This window comes from Rhynchophorus ferrugineus, unplaced genomic scaffold (assembly GCF_030347505.1).
Source record: "Rhynchophorus ferrugineus isolate W39M unplaced genomic scaffold, kcgeb_rfMv2 rfM10, whole genome shotgun sequence".
Lineage (NCBI taxonomy): Eukaryota > Metazoa > Arthropoda > Insecta > Coleoptera > Curculionidae > Rhynchophorus > Rhynchophorus ferrugineus.
The window spans coordinates 6,653,220-6,671,892 of NW_027472589.1; the positions used below are offsets into that span (position 1 = coordinate 6,653,220).

General features: G+C 34.7%; 2 long non-coding RNA genes across 2 annotated transcripts; both read left to right on the plus strand.

Moving 5' to 3' along the window:
• Positions 1–653: 653 nt before the first annotated feature.
• On the plus strand, positions 654–1,243 carry LOC143203688 (uncharacterized). The gene is made up of 4 exons (XR_013007409.1): positions 654–776; positions 840–891; positions 976–1,046; positions 1,115–1,243. It is a non-coding gene; the product is annotated as an uncharacterized LOC143203688 (long non-coding RNA).
• A 520-nt stretch (positions 1,244–1,763) lies between these two features.
• Positions 1,764–3,750, plus strand: LOC143203687 (uncharacterized). The gene is made up of 4 exons (XR_013007408.1): positions 1,764–1,896; positions 1,958–2,067; positions 3,417–3,545; positions 3,608–3,750. It is a non-coding gene; the product is annotated as an uncharacterized LOC143203687 (long non-coding RNA).
• Positions 3,751–18,673: the final 14,923 nt, after the last annotated feature.

Sequence of the window (18,673 nt, forward strand, 5' to 3'; positions counted from 1 at the left end):
ATAAAGTAGTCACTTCTTCTTCATTTACTATTCTCTACTTTAACTTTAAAATTATTTAGTCATTGACTGTTTCAGACAGAGGTACATTCAAAAAGTCCGTACAAGGTAATATAAAGGTAAGTTTAACAACGCATATAATATAAATAACAGCAAATTATCAAAACATAAGCCTGATGAATTGAAATGGATTTGATATTATATAATTATAAATTTATTTCAATAACATAGGTTCTAATTCTTATATAATGTATAATGTATATAATTTGACGTAGAAATAATTCAAATTAAAGAGAGATTGTACGAGTAGAAAAATCGATTTTAACATTCAGGAATGTTTTAGTTTTCTGTAATATCTTTTTTAAACATTTCTTTTGCAGTAAGTGTCGTGGTGTGTATACTGAAGTCGTCTTTTCTGTTTCAGGTATGTGAACTCGTTTTTCCGTTGTCGTTATCATTGTGTTAGAAACCTTTTTCGGGAGTGATGAATGCGATCTATTCGAGACGGATTTAGGACAAGGTTTTTCAGTTATAGTGTTGCAAATTTCGGTTTGCTTCACTATAACATAGGAAAGTAAGGCCTGAGCTGCATAACCACCTGGAGTTCACTCCTTGTGGAGGTGCAGTCCGTTCATTTCGAATAGATTTGCTATAATCGTAGTGATTCGGTTTATTTACAAGTGAAATAGTTCTCGTTAGTTCGCGGTTCGGGATACGCGAGTGATATGAACAATTAGTGAACTATTGTAGTGCCTTTACAGTTAAGCTACTTTCGTGTGGTAAGTCAATTTTACCAAAAATATATCAAGATATTTTAAGTGGTGTTATTTATTTTGATTCAGGGATATCAACTTTCCACACGATTTGAGCAATAGTGATACGGTATAGTGCATGGTAAGTATCATTATATATCATTATGTATTATTAGTTGGCTTTAAGTCGTATAAAAGATATTTACGGTTCATTTATTGGTTTTAGAGTGATTGTGTTGGTGGAGAACAAGTGACGGGAGTATATGAGAAGAAATGCTTCATTGAATTTGAACTAAGGTATGATTTAAGATATTTAAGAAGTTTTATTGTGATGATATTTATGATGATTTGTTTTTCTATTCTAGGTAGGTACGAAGATCGTCGAGGGATAATCAGGGGTGGCTAACGTCCACCCTTGGCACAGATTCGTCATGCTTTGAGTGGCGAAGAAAGTGCACCAGAGGCCTTTGCCATCAGGAGCGGCTAACGTCCGCTCTTGAGGCCGATACTTCATGCTTTTGGTGCTGAAGCAAAACCACTCGAGGCCATACTATCAGGGGTGGCTAACGTCCACCCTTGACGCAGATTCGTCGAACCTTGAGTGCTGAAGAAAATGCACCCAAGGCCCTTGCCATTAGGAGCGGCTAACGTCCGCTCTTGAGGCCGATTCTTCACGCTTTGGGTGCTGAAGCAAATGCGCTCGAGGCTTTACATATCAGGGGTGGCTAACGTCCACCTTTGACACAGATTCGTCCTGGGTTGTTGAAGAAAGTGCACATGAGGCTTTAGCCACTAGGGGCGACTAATGTTCGCCCTTGAGGCCGATTCGTCGTGCTTTAGGTGCTTAAGTAAATGTAAATAAGGTATTCGTGATTAAGTATATTAGTAATTCAATTCAATTCATTTTTTAGCTAAACTTAAAATTGTAGTCTGTTTCGAATCTGCTATGGAGATTGCCTTGTATCCTTTTGATATATCCTTTAAATGTATCCTTTGAATGATTCAGGCAAATTTAGTAGCTTTTCGTCTAACTTTATACATTGTAATTGTATGTATTTCGCTGTTTAGCTGTTCCTGATTTTCAAGACAAATTAAAAGCTGTTGAGAAGAGAATAATTTTTTTATAGAAGAAGTTGCAGGTTTAATAGTAAGACGACAATAATATACAAACTCGCTGGTTTTATACTTACTTATAATAATAATTTCAGATTTTATTTGGTTCGACCGGTTCAGAATGAAATATAGAAGGAGGGAAGATGAAGTGTTTTCTGCGGATTCTTGCCGTTCTCAGTTAATCATTAACAAACTAACAATTAGTGTGAGTAATTATTCTGTTATATTGAAATATACTTTAAGTTTGAAGTATATTATTTCAAGAGGAATATACCAGTATATCCAATATTGAATTTAGTTGTATTAGTCATTTTCCGTAACATTAATTTAACTTCTTGCGAATCTAAGTGCCCTTCTTACACAGCTACCAAGCTAGCTACCTTCTATTATCTACACACTTCTTCGTGGAGAGAATGAAAATAACTAACCTCGTGTTTTTCATAATTTATAATGTCTATCAATCTAAACAATGTTATGTTAATGTTACAATATATATATATATATATATATATATATATATATATATATATATATATATATATATATATATATATATAAATGTATTCTGATATATCCATATCTCATAAAAATATACGAATTGACAAACCCCTTGGTGAGTTATCTTTACTTAAAACCCCAAATAGCTGCATATCTTTCAGCTTTTTATGGATACTTTCCAGACTAACAGTTTTCTCTGAAATAATTGTATTAAATTATGTTTCGATTGAAAAGAACTACTTATCATTTTTATAAATGTCATATATTTCATCTCTAATACAGCTAACATCAAGCTGATCGTCACTAGTCACCCGTTTCGGTTTATTTTTGATGAATTTGAGGTTATATTGTTTTTTTATTTCTTGAGATATTGTAATGACTGTGTTCATACTAATATTCAGTGCAGCTTCAACGGACCAAAGAATATGTTCAATAAAAACCGCGGCAATTCATAGTTAACAGAAAAAATGCTTACCTCCTTAACGCATTGTAGTGGCAAGAAGGGATCTCCACGAGAGCGTTTCTGTTCGATATAACTGATTACAGACGCAGTCAGTTTTTGACCCTGACTGGTTAACGGCTTCGACATTTTAAACTAGAGTAATAACAAGCGGCGATTTGAACGTTATTAAAAAAAGTTTTTTTATAACGAATTTACAATTTTCGACAGGCACATATTGATGACGCGAATTCACTGACGTTTTAAATGTTTTAAATACTGTATATATATATATATATATATATATATATATATATATATATAGAAATATATATATATATATATATATAGAAATATATATATATATATATATATATATATATATATATATATATATATATTTCTATATATATATATATATATATATATATATATATATATATTTCCATATATATATATATATATATTTCTATATATATATATATATATATATATATATATATATATATATTTCTATATATATATATATATATATATATATATATATATATAATCTTGCTTTTTAAAATTAACCTATACTTTTAAAATGTTAAGTTTTCAAAATATTTTATGTGTAGGTACACGGGGCGTTGGTAGTGATCCTGGATGCGTCAAGAGCGTTATCGTTGGGGGAACATCGGAGAAATGTGCACAAGATGAAGGACAATGATCCAGACCTGCTTCCAGAGAGCGTAGTAATTGAAAAGGTACGTTAGTATAGAGAATGAAACGGAACTATTTGTGGTAATTAACATTCAGGTACTTTTAGGAATGGTTGTAGTGGTGGTGGTGATGGTTTTTTAGTGCGGAAACGCTTTTTCCATCGAAGTATAACCCCTCCGCTTGTTTCCCATATTCCTTGCTTGGCATGTATTGTGACAATTTGGCGTGTTATGTAGCATTGCTTCTAGTTTTTATGTGTTAAAACTTTTTGTAATAGTTCTGTAGACTACAGCTTACCTTGTAATTTCTTCATGTTATTATTATTGTTATTGTTGTTTCAATATATTCAGTACATTTTGTAATAAATGCTCTGTTAAATTTTGTAATAAAATCTTTTATTCCACATTATATTTTGTTTTATTCACGTCATCTTATTTTCAATAATATATAGATGCCCCACATAAAAACGATATTTTATATGTACGAGTATATATATCTAGAGGAGTACAATTATACAACTGACTATTAAGTGTCCAATCAAGTTAGTTATGTTAGTTTTGTTTCAAGATCTGTTAACGGTACGTAACCATTCACAAGAAAGGAGCAAAATCATCTCCATTTGATTACAGGTCCATCAGCCTTCTCAATGCCATTCCGAGGTTTGCCGAGAGTGCAATACTCCACCCTCTCAACTCTTTCACTCTTTTCGCGCTCACCACTCATCCGTCCATCAGGCTATCCGTCTGGCTGCACACATCCGTCACGCTTTTGACCAATGTAAAAAGCTTGGAGCAGTCATTCTGGGCCTAACCAAAGCCTTCGATAAGGTCTGGCACGATGGTTTGATCGCAAAGTGCGTGCGGTTAGGCCTCCCAGCAGACCTGACTACTCTCATCAAGTCCTACCTATCCGACAGGTCTTTCCAGGTCAAGATCAGGTAAACACTTTTCAGTTGAAAATAATATGATGCTGGTGTAGCTGTGGGCTCCCCGCTGGTCTCAGCCTTATTTAACCTCTTTATTTCAGATCTGCCGAGAAAAGAGCGTCGCAGTGACATCGTGTTTTACGCTGACGATATTGCTTTCTTCGCGGTCACCAGGTTCGAGATTACAACTCAAGGACGTTTACAGAAGCAGCTCGATCATGCGGTCAAGTGGTTCAAATTCTGGAGGTTGCAAATCAACCCCTGAAAACCCAGGCCATCATTTTCCATAAGAAGCGTTACGCAGCTTAAGATCGACACCGCAAGAATTCCATGGTTGGATAACGTACCTAGGTCTCCACTTGGACCGACCGACGAAAAGGTTCGGGGCTAGTAAACTTGCTATCTTCTCTGATCTGCCCTTCTAGTAGACATCTCATCCCCATCAAGTGTTTATTTTACAAGATGTTAATTCGGTTCGTACTCCTCAACTGAACTAATGTCTACTTCAAATCTGTTACATCTAACCAGGTGAAGCGGCTTCAAGTCTTCCAAAATAAGCTTCTCAGGAGAAGGTATGCGTCATGCATTCTACCACCTGGTTTTAGGCCAGAACAAAAAAAAATGAATTCCTGAACTTATATTTTCCAGCAACGTTACTGAATTAGTATATTATTCATATTTGCTTGTGTATGTTTACTGGCATATTTACTGAATATGTCTGAATCCTCTTGTTTATTCATTATGGTCTTTGGAAAGTACCGCGCTGTTATCACAAATGTAGTCATGGTAGTATCTTGCACCTGAAGTTTAGGAGTTTAAATGTTCTGTGGATTGGTACGCTAAAAAATTTTCTAAGGCATCTCATATTAAACATTGTTGGGGAATTGTACTGTAGCCAAGTCTATAGTATTTTTTACTATTTATTTATTAAACGTTATTAGTCGTTGCCGACTAACCTACAATTTTCCAGTCTTCTATCATGTTCGACAACAACGGTGTTATCCACAAGAACTGTAATACTGTCATTGATATTGACATAAGAATGGAGTCTCTCCTCATGTCTCCTCACTATTCTCTTGGTTTCCTGAGTGACAGTCGGTATCTGGAAGTCTCGATGTCCTTCTTGAACTATCTCGGTGCACCTATAATGCTTCTCGGGATTTTATTCTAGAAAACTTTTCGCGGAACATCCCCAAAATTCCATATGCCCATATAGGTTTCAATACTTTTATAACAGCAATTTAATACGTAATGAATTGGTCTAATTTATTGCTATTGGTGCTTGCGCGATCTGATTATATGTGAGCTGAACATACACAAAGTTACTATTTTTTCCGACACCAAAAATCCTAGTATCGTAGTCATCGTGAAATGTTTCATTTGTAGTGTCACATCTATAGAGTAAATAATTTGACCTATAAACTTCCTTGTGGTACACCTAGTTTAGCTTCTTTTATTATGTACTAGGCTTACTCTTGTTTAACTCTAAACGTTAACGATCTTAATAGTTCAGTGTGTTATTTCGGTAAGATTTTCTGTAGTTTAGCCATGTCATGGCTTGTGCTAACACATGGGCTGCAAAGTCCCTATACTAATACATAGATCGCGCTAGTTTTCTTGCATTTACCGCTTGTTCAGTTAGTACTAACATTCAAAAGAAATCTGTTAAAATGTCATGATATTCTCCTCATAATTGTGAGTTATCGTGTTAAAAGTGACACTACTTTTGTTACTTGGGTTGCTGACTTGTTATACCGATGATGTAGATGACAGAGGACGTGGGATGAGGTGGTAACGCCAGAAAAGATCAAAATAATGAACAAAATCATTTTGAATGATCGAGAAACGAAGTTGCGTGAGTTAGCTATCAAAAGAACGTGTTGCTTTTATATTGCATGAACATTTGATTATGAGATCGCTCTATTCTAAATGGGGCTGCGATTGCTCACTGTTGACCAAAAACTATAACGTGTTCATCATTCTTAGCAGTTTTTGGCCATGTTAAAACGTAATAAACCGGTGTTTTTGCATCGATATGTGACTCCGGAATAAAAATTATCGTCACTTGAGTGGACAGCACAAAAGATAAATCGTTCTACAATAGTGGTATTGAAATGTTAGAGGTGTGCTGGAATGATTATGTGGCTCTTGATGGAGATTTCGTTGATGAATAAAGCCAATTTCAACAAAAAAAGTGTTACATGAAATAATATAGCCGAACATACCTTTTTACCTTCATTTACTTTTTAAATTACATCTGTTAGTCTATGCACTTGGTCATTTGCTTGTTGAATGGTTGTTAATAATCCCAATAATCCCAAATTAGTGTTTAGTTATTATGTTTTTTCCTTGTAAGTATATAGTTGCGAAAACTTTTTTACGTGCATTGTTGTAGTCCTTTAAAATAAAAAAATTTTCGCTTTTTGAACTTTGTCAAGTGTCCCTTATAACCTGTCGCGTCCTATTCGTATCCATTTCGGTAACGCATGTTTATCTCGAAAATCGTTCTTCATCCGCCTGATAGGGATCGCACACCCCATCGGGTGTGGGTCTAATGGTATCTTAAAGAACCTCTCGGCCATTATTCGTACACAATAAGATTTTAAAGACCATGGAGGCGCTGTGAAAACGATACGGGGTCGCCCTGAAATTGGGATTGGCATCAGCCTCGGGTACTGGTTAAAATTCATTAAGGTTTAAGAGACCTACCTAGCGAATGTATATACCAGGGAAGAATATATGGAAGCGGATAAAATAAGTTTTAAATTAATAAAGAAACTGCTTATATACTTTATTATAATATTTCGATCGGCTATACACTACACCAAATTGGATAATCCTCTTTTTTTTCTTATGTTTGTTATTGTCAGGACAAAGTTCCAGTGTGTTACACAAAGTCTATCCTAACTTATTCTAAAAACTATTCTAGCCTATTCTAGAGATTATTAAATCTCTAGAATAGGCTAGAATGGGGATGTCTTTCAGAGTACTTCGCACTAACACTCCGAATCACACTATTCTATGGGGATATCGCGCTGAATCAGTTTGTTGAATACGTAATGTGGGGCATCGACGATGATTCACAACACTTTTGGAGTATTTATATATAGACAACTTACGAAGTAAAAACCTCGTTTTCGTTGAAAGGTTTAAGAAATGGTAAACATTCTCTCTGAGTTCCTGCTAAATAAAAATAGAGCTGTCAATAATACATTCATTGCTTTCAAAAATGTAAAATTTTTTCTTAGGTTCTTAGGAAAGCAAAATGTATATTTATGGCTTCAAATTTACATGAAAATAACTGTATTCATCTTGATAAAGGAGAGACCGAATAGAAGGTCATGCATTAGTTTTATCTCCGATGGCTGGACGAAGTTTACTGAAATCAAGGATTTACACCGGACTGCAACAACGTCTGATAATTATCAATTTACGGCTGATCAAGACCGACCAATTCAACAAACTGGAAATGTAGGCAATAGCAAAATATATCATATTTGAATATGAAAGTGATATCCTCGATTGTTCATACTCGACCATAAACACGAATCAGAGACCAAGAAACAAAGAAAACAGTGGGTTTCTCCAGATAAACGCGTAGCAAGGAAAATCAAATTGTGTTTGACTGTTGGTCACAGTTTTGCCGAATATTAGTCAAAAGTTTTGCTTGATCGTGTTTTATATTGTTCTGAACCAAAAACGATCGCATCTGTTGAAGGAAAAAATGGTGTTTCATCAAAACATTGTCCGGATGTATACATGTGTAGTCATCATGACAGAAATCAATAAATTGGGCCACAAACTGCTGTCCAAATACAATTCCTGAGTCTTAAGAAAGATTGTTGTGAATTATGCTGTTCAATCTTTCTGTTTTTTTGGTTTGTAAATAAATTTTGAGGTATTTAACATTTTTGAATTGTTTTATTATTTATTTATCAACAATTAAATGTTTTTCTTTGGTTTTTCTTAACATCCTAAAGAAATTACAAAGAAACAACACGTATAATTAGTAATTTCCATACAGCTGAGCAGAAATGTTTTAGTCGACCAAGAATCTAATAGATGCATATAATTAAATAATTAAGAAATATACTTCCAAAACATATATCTTCGAGGAATCGTCTGTTTTAACGATGATGCCTATCTGTGTGACAAGATAAAGACCCATGTCACCCATTGAACGCTGCGGAATTTATGCTAGTTTTCTGGTTTTCGAGTAGTCCGTTACTCGCCGGATCTAATCCTAATTGAGAAACGATGATAAATCTATTTCCAAGAAGTGTCAAAAAAGAGGCTTAGGATTACGATTTGGGAAGCGTGATGGACTCTGTCACAGTGTATAATATTGTGCGATCAAGCTACATTATTTTCTACTTTAACACCACTAAGAGGTCTTAAGAGCCAGTGCTTTTGAAGATACGACATGTTTATCTTCAGTAGAACGTACGAATTAGGATAGTTCTTGAATAATTAAAAGATTAGTCGTTTCATATTGAATATATTAAATTATATATGTTAAGCAACCAAAATAATATAAAGCGTAAACAATATCGGAATATTTCAGTATCAGTGCATAAAAACAAACAAATATGAATATAAAATGGTATAAAACTAATTATTATTAACTAATTATTAACAAGTTTTCATCACTTAAAATTAAGAGAATAAAATCGATTTTGTAATTTTACAAAAATTTAGAGTAAAATTTATTTTCACTACTAAGCGTTATTATAACATTACCTGGGTAATTGTTGCTGAGTAACCCATGAGACCTTGTGCTTTCGACCATTGTGAAATTGTGCAGTTGCAGAACAGATTGCAACAATTAGTTGTAATAGTTAGTTATTTATGAAAATTGAAAAATACAAGTTAAGCTATAATGAGTTTTAAAATGTTGCTGGTGTTGTTTTGGTCTTAATTGGCAGCAGAAATATATCAATAAATTAATTGTATCTTGTCTTTTGTTTTGGGTTTTAAGATTTTTTATATATAAAAATACTTATATTATTTGTTGGGTTGATTTTTGAAGTTATGGGCCAGTTTTTCAAGAATCTAAAACCAGAGGAAATACAGACTCTTCGGATTTCTACGAGAAATAGATTATCTCCATAGAGTCTAGTCTATGCTGAGGTAAATTTCGCTGACCAAATAACCATTGCCACTTCGGTATAGGTGGTAGGATATGCTGTCCGGATAGGGTCTCTACTTCGTTATGGTTGTGTTTATTGACTAGTATTCGTGTGCATTTTTAAATTGTATATACACTATTTAAATTTTTAGTCCCTCTTGTTTGTGTTATTAATATTATTTTATTTATTCATTTATCCTTTTATATACATACACATTATGTCTGTCCCTGTCCCCTCTATGTCAACACCATACTGTGATATAGTCCTGAAATGACGACGTTAAAGCGAAAAAATCTAGAGAAAATATAATCAAATATAACCCGCTATTACATGTATGATATTAATAAATATGACAAATGATGAAATGAAAATGCTACCCGTTGACCTAATGAAAACTGGAAAACTTTTACTACACTATTATTATGTAAAACTGTTTTTGGGGAATACCTATCCACATCCAGTTATCTGCATATTTTGTGACAAGTTCAGAGCGCAATCTCAACACATGGACTGAAAAGTCTCGGGTGTAACAAGAAAACGCGTTTTCTTTTCAAAATTGTCTTTATTCATCAATGTAGTGTCCATCAAGAGCCACTCTAACATTTCAATACCACTTTTGTAGAACGATTTATCTTTTGCCTCAAAATAGCCCTCAATCGGTTTCCGTCTACTCAGATGACGATCATTTTGATTCCAGAGTGAAGTGATGGATCCATGGTTTGTTACACACGTTCTTGTTTTTGGTTAATAGTGAGCAAAAGCGGTACTCACTTTGAATAGAGCTTTTTCATAGTCAGATGCTCATTCAATATAAAACCAACTCGTTCTTTTGATATCTCCAGATGTTAATCTTTAGCCTCAAAATAGCCCTGAGTCGGTTTCCGTCTACTCAGATGACGATCATTTTGATTCCGGAGTGAAGTGATGGACCAATGTTTCATTTATTGTCACATATCGATGCAAAAATTTCGGTTTGTTACACACGTTCTTGTTTTTGGCCAATTGTGAGCAAAAGCGGCACCCACTTTGAACAGAGCTTTTTCATAGTCAGATGCTCATTCAATATAAAACCAACACGTTCTTTTGATATCTCCAGATGTTAGTTAACTCATGCAACCTCACTTTTCGATCATTCAAAACGATTTTGTGAATTTTTTTATGTTTTCTGTTGTTACCAGCTCATTTGGACGCCCACTGCGTTCTGTATCATCGATGTCTCTACGACCACCTTTGGACTCAGCAAACCAACGTTTTGTTGTTGTTTCTGATGGAGCGGAGCCCTTATAACACTTTTAAAGCCATTGCTTGACTTGAACCGTAATTTTCCCATCAACAAGTAATGTAAAATTAAAACACGAAGTTGTTTTTGATGCATTGCTTTGAAAATAACAAAATTAGTGTCACTCAAAGCACAATAAGTCATAAACTTATCAGTAGAATATCATGAAATCTCAACAGGTTTCTTTTGAAGATTATAACTAACTGAAAAAGCGACGAACGCAATAAAACTAGCGCCAGCTATGTGTTATGCTCGGGATTTTTCAGCCCATGTCTTAAGAATTTACGTAATTCCAGACCTAATTTTAACTATATGTACGAAACCGCCTTCACCTTGTACGGATTTTTATTTATAACCGAGACATCGTAGACGACAACCAAGAGCAATTGTTCCTCGATGATATTATATATATAGTTCGCGATTAGAACGGTGCTCGACTCATGTCTCGTAGAAAATTATCAACGCCGTATCACTCCGCTCAAACACCGGAGGTCAATAACGATCCACACACAGTGTGTGCACAGACGGAGCCGCCGTAAACAAGCCCCGCTTCGTTATCGACAGTTCGGGCCCGACTTTTTCTTTTCTCCGGTCAATTTTTCTCGGGATTACTCTTACGTACCACCGTTCAAAGATCGAGCAATTCGTTTCTCCGATTCGCATCATTCCGACGCTTGTTGCTCGTTTATTTTTTCCTGTGCGGCTTATTGGGTTGTTATACCCGGCAGGGGTGTTTCATTACGTTGAGATATTTGTATTGGTTGAAGGTTACCATTAAGGAGACTTATTTTGTTAGTACTGTAAGAAATACTGTTATTTATTGGTAAATAAAATACAAATATTCAACAAAATATTACGATAGTCACTATCTCGACAATATGCAAGGCATTATAATGGTAATTACAGTAATATATAGTATTCGCCATATATTTGTTAATCTTTGCTGTAAATGTACTTCGATCGCTGTCAGTTATTAACTAATACTATCAGCAGCAAAACTACCATTGAGTAACACTAAATAACTATACCTGTTACCAAAACCCTCTTGAGCGTATTTTCATTATAATCCCACTTCGGACTTGTACGAAATTATTTATTGGTAAATAAAATATAACAATATTACGATTTACGCTAACATTCGTCTATAAACTATGTGAACAAGATGCTCTTTGAGATACTCAAAGAAACTATATTTTCCAGTCAAGGCGTCGGCCTTTTTATACAAAAATTGTTGTTGTTGGCTTAATATAATTACTTAATACAGTTGATCCAGAAAAAACTACTCTGGAAGGCATCCATAAAAACCTAAGGGATATTCAGCTCTTTGTTTTTTTAAGTTTATGGAAAAAGGTAAAGATGTATTGTTCTTCAGTTTGGATGAACTGGATCAGATACATTGAACCATGAACGACGAACAAATGTTAGATAGATTGAAAATTACCAGTTTGCTTGTTCACTTGAATCAAATTTTCTGAATATGGGACTATGACCCAACGCTGACAATTTCCAAGACAGGGTGATGAGAGTGGAAACATCTCAAGGTGAGTATATAATTAATATATGATATGGAAAATATGTATATGCATAGATATGTGCGTAATTGTTTAGAATGTATATAACCATTTGATGAAAATGTGTGATGGGAGAAAGTATATTAACTGTTTTGCAGATATGGCGAATACATTTGGGAGAATGCAATGATTAAATCTAGTTTTATGTATGCAGGATATATTTTAGGGATTAGATTAGAACAAATTTAGGAAAAATAAAGTGATATCACAATGACTTTAAAAGGAAACGCTGTACCAAAAGAAACAAGAACTAAACGTATCAAATATGCATTAAAATGAAAGTAAAATATGTTAGTTGGAGATGCAATTGTTAAATAGGTGGACCTCCAGGGCATAGTATTACATAAAAACCGCGTACGGTGTGAAAGAGTTCAATGTAAATATAATAACACACAACCATAACCTACAAACTATCGTTACTGTATAATTAGTTGCAGTCCTCCGCTAATATATGATTTAGATATAAAGAGAGATATAATTAGACTATAACGTTAAAATAAATAATATTTGATGTTGTTTGGTTTCTAATGTTTGCTTCATTATTTTATTTAGAATAGAATTTTGTGATGTCAGAAAAGTGAACTGAAACTCAGAGTTAATGCGGCAACATTGCGTTGTTTTGACGTCATCAATTTATATAAGGGAGTTCGCTGTTTTATTGGACGCACTATAACAGGTTAATTGAAAACCCGGTCAACCATAGTAAAACACATTTTTTTGGCAAAATTAGTTCGTCGTAGAAGTTTTTCTTAAATACATAATTCCCTTTAAGGATGATACACTGATTATAGCGACCGTCCAACTTTTTGATACCATTTTTGTAGTATGATGTGTCCTTTGCTTCAAAATAGGCCTGAGTTTCGGCGATCATTTTTCTTCCCAGCGAGCATTATTTTGAGATCTGAGAACAGGAAATAGTCGCTGGAGGGCAGATCTGGAGAATACGGTGGATGAGGAAGCAATTCGAAGCTCAATTCATGGATTTTTGCCATCGTTTTCACTGACTTGCGACACGGTGCATCGTCTTGGGGAACCAGCACTTTTTTTCTTCAAAGGCGGCCGTTTTTCGGCGATTTCGTCCTTCAAACGGCCCAATAACGCTATGTAAGAGTCGCTGTTGATGATCCTTCCTCTACCAAGGTAGCCAATGAAAGTTATTCCATGCGTATCTCAAAATACGAGACCTTGCCAGCCAAGCGGGTTCTTCGTGTGCACTCCACTCGGATGACTGAACCAGTGGAGCCATGTTTCATCCATTGTCACATATGTACGCCAAAACTCGAGTTTATTACGCTTGATCATCTTCAAACACTGCTCCGAATCATCGCGGTACCCACTCTGCGCAGAGCTGTCTCATAGAAATATTTGTGAATGATATGATGTACACGTTCAGTTTATATCTTTAGAATGTCTGCTATTTTATTCATTTTCAATTTACGGTCATTCAAAATCATTTTGTGGCTTTTTAAAATGTTTTCGTCGGTAACAACCTCTTTTGGGCGCCCACTGCGTTCACCGGCTTCGATACTCACTTCACCACGTCTACACTTAGCATACCAATCCGTGATGGTTGATTTTTCTGGGGCAGTGTCCGGAAGAGACGCTTCAACTATATTTTTCCCTTCAAAAGGCAATATTTTATCAACACGCGAAATTCCTTTTTATCCATTTTTTTCGCAATAACAAAAGTTACTTCACTCAAAATGCTATAATTCACAACCTAATGATCCGACAGCTGTCCAATTCATACACGCACCTTTCGAGGGTTACGGCGAACTGAAAAACGTCTGGATTTAATTCTACTAGCGCCATCTATGTGTCAGGCCGGGGACTTTTAAATTGACCTGTTATGTACCTCTTTAGATATATTTTGGGGGAGACCATAGATCCATATAATCCATAAACCCACTTTACAGTGTCTGCATATATTTAATGTTCGTGCCACTGTGTAGCAGAACACGATTGGAAATATCATTAAGTTCGCTTTATCAACTTAGCTTGTAGATTTAATTACAAACACTACATGTTCGACATCTAAAAATACATTAATTATCTCTCTTTCTTAAACATATTTGAAACGTGATATATTTCGCCGAACACGAAAGCCTAATCACAACTCGACCAAAGGCACGTACCACACACACACACACTCACTCGCGGGGTACAAAACAAATCGGCGCTCTCGCTCTCTCTTCGTGCTCTGACTCATTCTCTATCCGCGACGGCCGATACATTCGTAAAAACTAGTAATAAGCGACACTAATTTATACGGGAAAATAAAAGAGAGACAAAGGAGCATCGGCGGTCAGTTCCGCCGCCCGGTTACAAATTGCCGTGTATGTTAATGATACGTCCGTTCGAATTATAAAAATTAACTCGGACAAAGGCCGGACAACAATAAACGAATGGAGTTTTTCTACGCATTACCGTTCGTGATGAGCGGCCAATGAGAAACGAGCATTTTAACGAATACGCTTTAAGTTATTACTCATATGTACATAACCGAGGCTTCATAGGAAAGGCTGTAGAATCACAATTATTGTAATTACGTGCTAGTAGGTATTCTGAACATTTTTTTCGTCTTAAAAATCTCACAATATATCAAATCAAAATGTAAGAGCATATTGCGCTCTATTGCTGGTCTTTTTTTCAATAATACTTTGGTAGATATCTGTAGTAATAATTTAATTTGATTTTAACAACTTTTAATACACTACAACATGCTGATTTCACCATCTGCACCGCAAAAATTTATGACCATGATTATTTTGCTTTGGTGTCTGTGGTGTATATTTGTGGAACATGCTGAACATGAAAAAACCAAAGACCACACCCTAGATACGTTGCCACAATGCTTCAAGTTATCCATAGATCATCATTACACATCAGCAACTTTGGCGATGGTTCCTGGTTTATAAAACAGTTACAACTTATATTTACATTTGCAACAATAAAACTATTGACTCTATTTTACCATAATCTAAGAACTGCGGGGAATGTACAATTCGAAGAAGATATGTGAATAAATAAATACATAAGTAGGGTATATTGAATAGAGAATAACAAATAGAAAATAGTAAATAGAGGATAATAATTGGAGATTTAATAAATAATAAATGAGAATTATATAGAGAAAACTGGAATATTCTCTGAACAAACTCGCCATTTGATGAAACTCAGGTTGGGCCACACAAAACACAATAAAACAAACTGAATAGACAAAGAAAAAAGTAGTGACTCTGAGCGTGGCGTCTTCAGAAATGAATTCTTATCATGTTCTAACGTCCCTTGGACGCGATAAGATATCACATCTGTCAAATAGAGTTCCCGAAGAAGCATCAACAATGTTGTCTTTCGTGATAATATTTTCTGTTGCCAAGTAGTTGAAGAGTTAGTTCTAGGTCCTTTACGTTATCGTTCGTTAAATTAAAAGATATAAAATGTCAAATTACCATATGGAAGTACAATAGATATTCCAACCGATTTATGATTTCCTTGAATGATACATGTCTTTGTATTTTAAGAAAAGAAATATTGCGAAAATATAAATAAATAAAACTGCCTTAACTACTAGAAACTACATTAATCGTTTTGTCGACTTTGTGTAACCCAGTTAGGCAATCTCTTTGATTTTAGTTCAGATTCGGGGAATCTTCCGACTAATCAGTACAGTTTTGAATAAGTATTTGAGTTTAGTTTTTGCCTAACAAGATATTACTCACCATTAGCGTTGGCAACTATCAAAACAGTTGAAACTGTCGATAGTCGCAAAACAGTCGAAACAGTCGAAACAGTCGATAGTCCAAAAACTAGCGACTGAAATAGTAACTACTACTACTTACTCAAATGCACGGTTCATCATAGAGAGAAAACCCTTAATACCAGCACACGAGTTTGGGTTTATTTACAAGCATTCAACAATTGTCCACATAATAACGGATGTTATTGAAAAAGCCTACGAAAGCAAAGAAGTATGCTCAGCTATATTCTTAGATGTAGCACAAGCCTTCGATAAGGTTTGGCATGAAGGCCTTGATCATAAACTACAGAAAATGCTATCAAAACAACACACCGAACTATTAAAATCGTGCAGTACAACCGGAATGTTTAGAGTCAAACAAGAAGCAGGTGTACCACAAGGATGAGTACCAATGTTTTCTCTATTCTACACTTGTGATATACCACAAATGACTTTCGGAGACAATAGTGAAGAAGCCTCACGAAAATTACAAGAGTGACAATATAAATAATTGGACACAGGCTTGGAAAATAAGAATTAATGAAAGTAAATCTGTACATGTGCAGTTCACCTATAAACAGACGACCGTACAAGCATCAATAACATTAAATAATATTATCATTCCATATAGCAACAACGCTAAATATCTCGGAATGAATCTTGATGTAAAACTTCGCTGGATGGAATATAAAAAGAAGAAAATGAAAGAAAAGGAATATAGGAAAATGTACTGGCTAATTGGAAGAAAATCACAATTATCAGTACATAATAAATTGCTATTATATAAGCAAATACCGAAACGTATATAGACATACGGAGATCAATTATCGAGATGTTCTGCAAAGAGTAACATAAATAAAATAAAAATTTTTCAGAACAAAGTCCTGAGAGGTATTGTGGACGCATCCAAATACTATAGGTCTGATTACCTACATCGAGACCCACAGTCAGTCAAGAAATCATGATAATTGGAAGGGGGCATAAGGAAAGATTCCATTCTTAGTAGAATATTGAAGTATTGGATACCACCAGAACTGGTCACTGACTCAAAAGAATCAAACCATCTGATCTTGTGTAGTGTTGAGGTGCATATAATAAAAAATACAACAGTGACATGTATAAACATTATTTCACCAGAGACTGAGATAGGGCCGATGGGTCCTCCTAGTTATATACCTGGCTTTAAGTTATCATAAAGACAAATTGTAGGTTAGACGGAAACGACTAGTTACAATGTAATAATTAGTAATAAAAAAATACATGTTTTTTTCAATTCGTGATGTCAGACGAAGATGTACGAGCCCTTTCCTGCATAAATTATGAGAGAGCAAAGGACGGAGATAATTGCCTGGAGCGGTTAATTTTAATATGTTTATATTTCCCAACGGTAGCATAAGCGAGACGGAGATGTACATATTCCTTCACGTACTAATTTTAAAAGAGATATGAAATAAAAATTAAAGATATATCTAATCATAGAAAAAAAATTAATCCAAGTCATAATTAAAAATGATCGCACAATAACTACTAGAGCTTTTGTAAATAAAGTAAATGCTTTATTTATTATTGAAGGGAAATATTTTTTAACAAACGTCGAGAGAGTAATCGAAATACTACTTATTATTGCCTTAAAACAGTCAAAAGTATTTTACTATTTATCATTCACAATTTTAATCTTTTTATTCTTACTAACAATGTTGAAAAATATCCTTCCAAAATGCTGCTATATTAATATACGATATATTGTTCTTTGCAACCAAACTACCAAAAATATCATAAAACCATATATATTACGTATAAATCTATGTAAGCATAAATTGGGTACATTTTTGTCAAGGATGCGACTAGGACGGCAGAGCCAGAACGTTAAAAATCAGTCGGATGAAACTAGTAGAACCAAAAATAGTAACTAAAAGTACACGACTGAAACAGTCGATAGTAAAAAGTAGTCAATTAGTAAACAGTCGATAGTTCCAGACGCTACAGACAACATATATGAAAATTAATCGAAGCGCCCCGGTACCGATACGTTCAGCGCTTTCTGGTGTCTCATTTCTTTGTTCTGCGAATTCAATTGAGTCTTGCAGTTAGGTCACTCACACTCGTTGCACAATATTTATTGCCGTTCGCGACTACTACAACGCAGAATTTGAGCGAATAAATGAATCATATTTAGCCGTAACCTTTTATGATGTTGTTCTAAATGAACACTGGCGGAATCAGTAGCGTAGATGAATCACGGCCTCCTCCGTTATGGATTGTTATCGATCTGCGCGGACGAGCCAATCGCACTGTTACTGTGATAATACGTCCGACGAAGTTTTTATTAAAAAAAAAAATAACGAAATTTTATTTTCCGAATCTGTTCTAATTAACCATAAATCAGTAACGTGATTGTTTAACGTTTTTATCTCTCGGTTTATTTGTCGGACGTTGATGTACAACCGGGGATGAGTAATTTTCTATTTTCATACAAAGGAGATTATTAGTTTATATATAAAAAAATTTATTTATCGGAGATAGAAACGA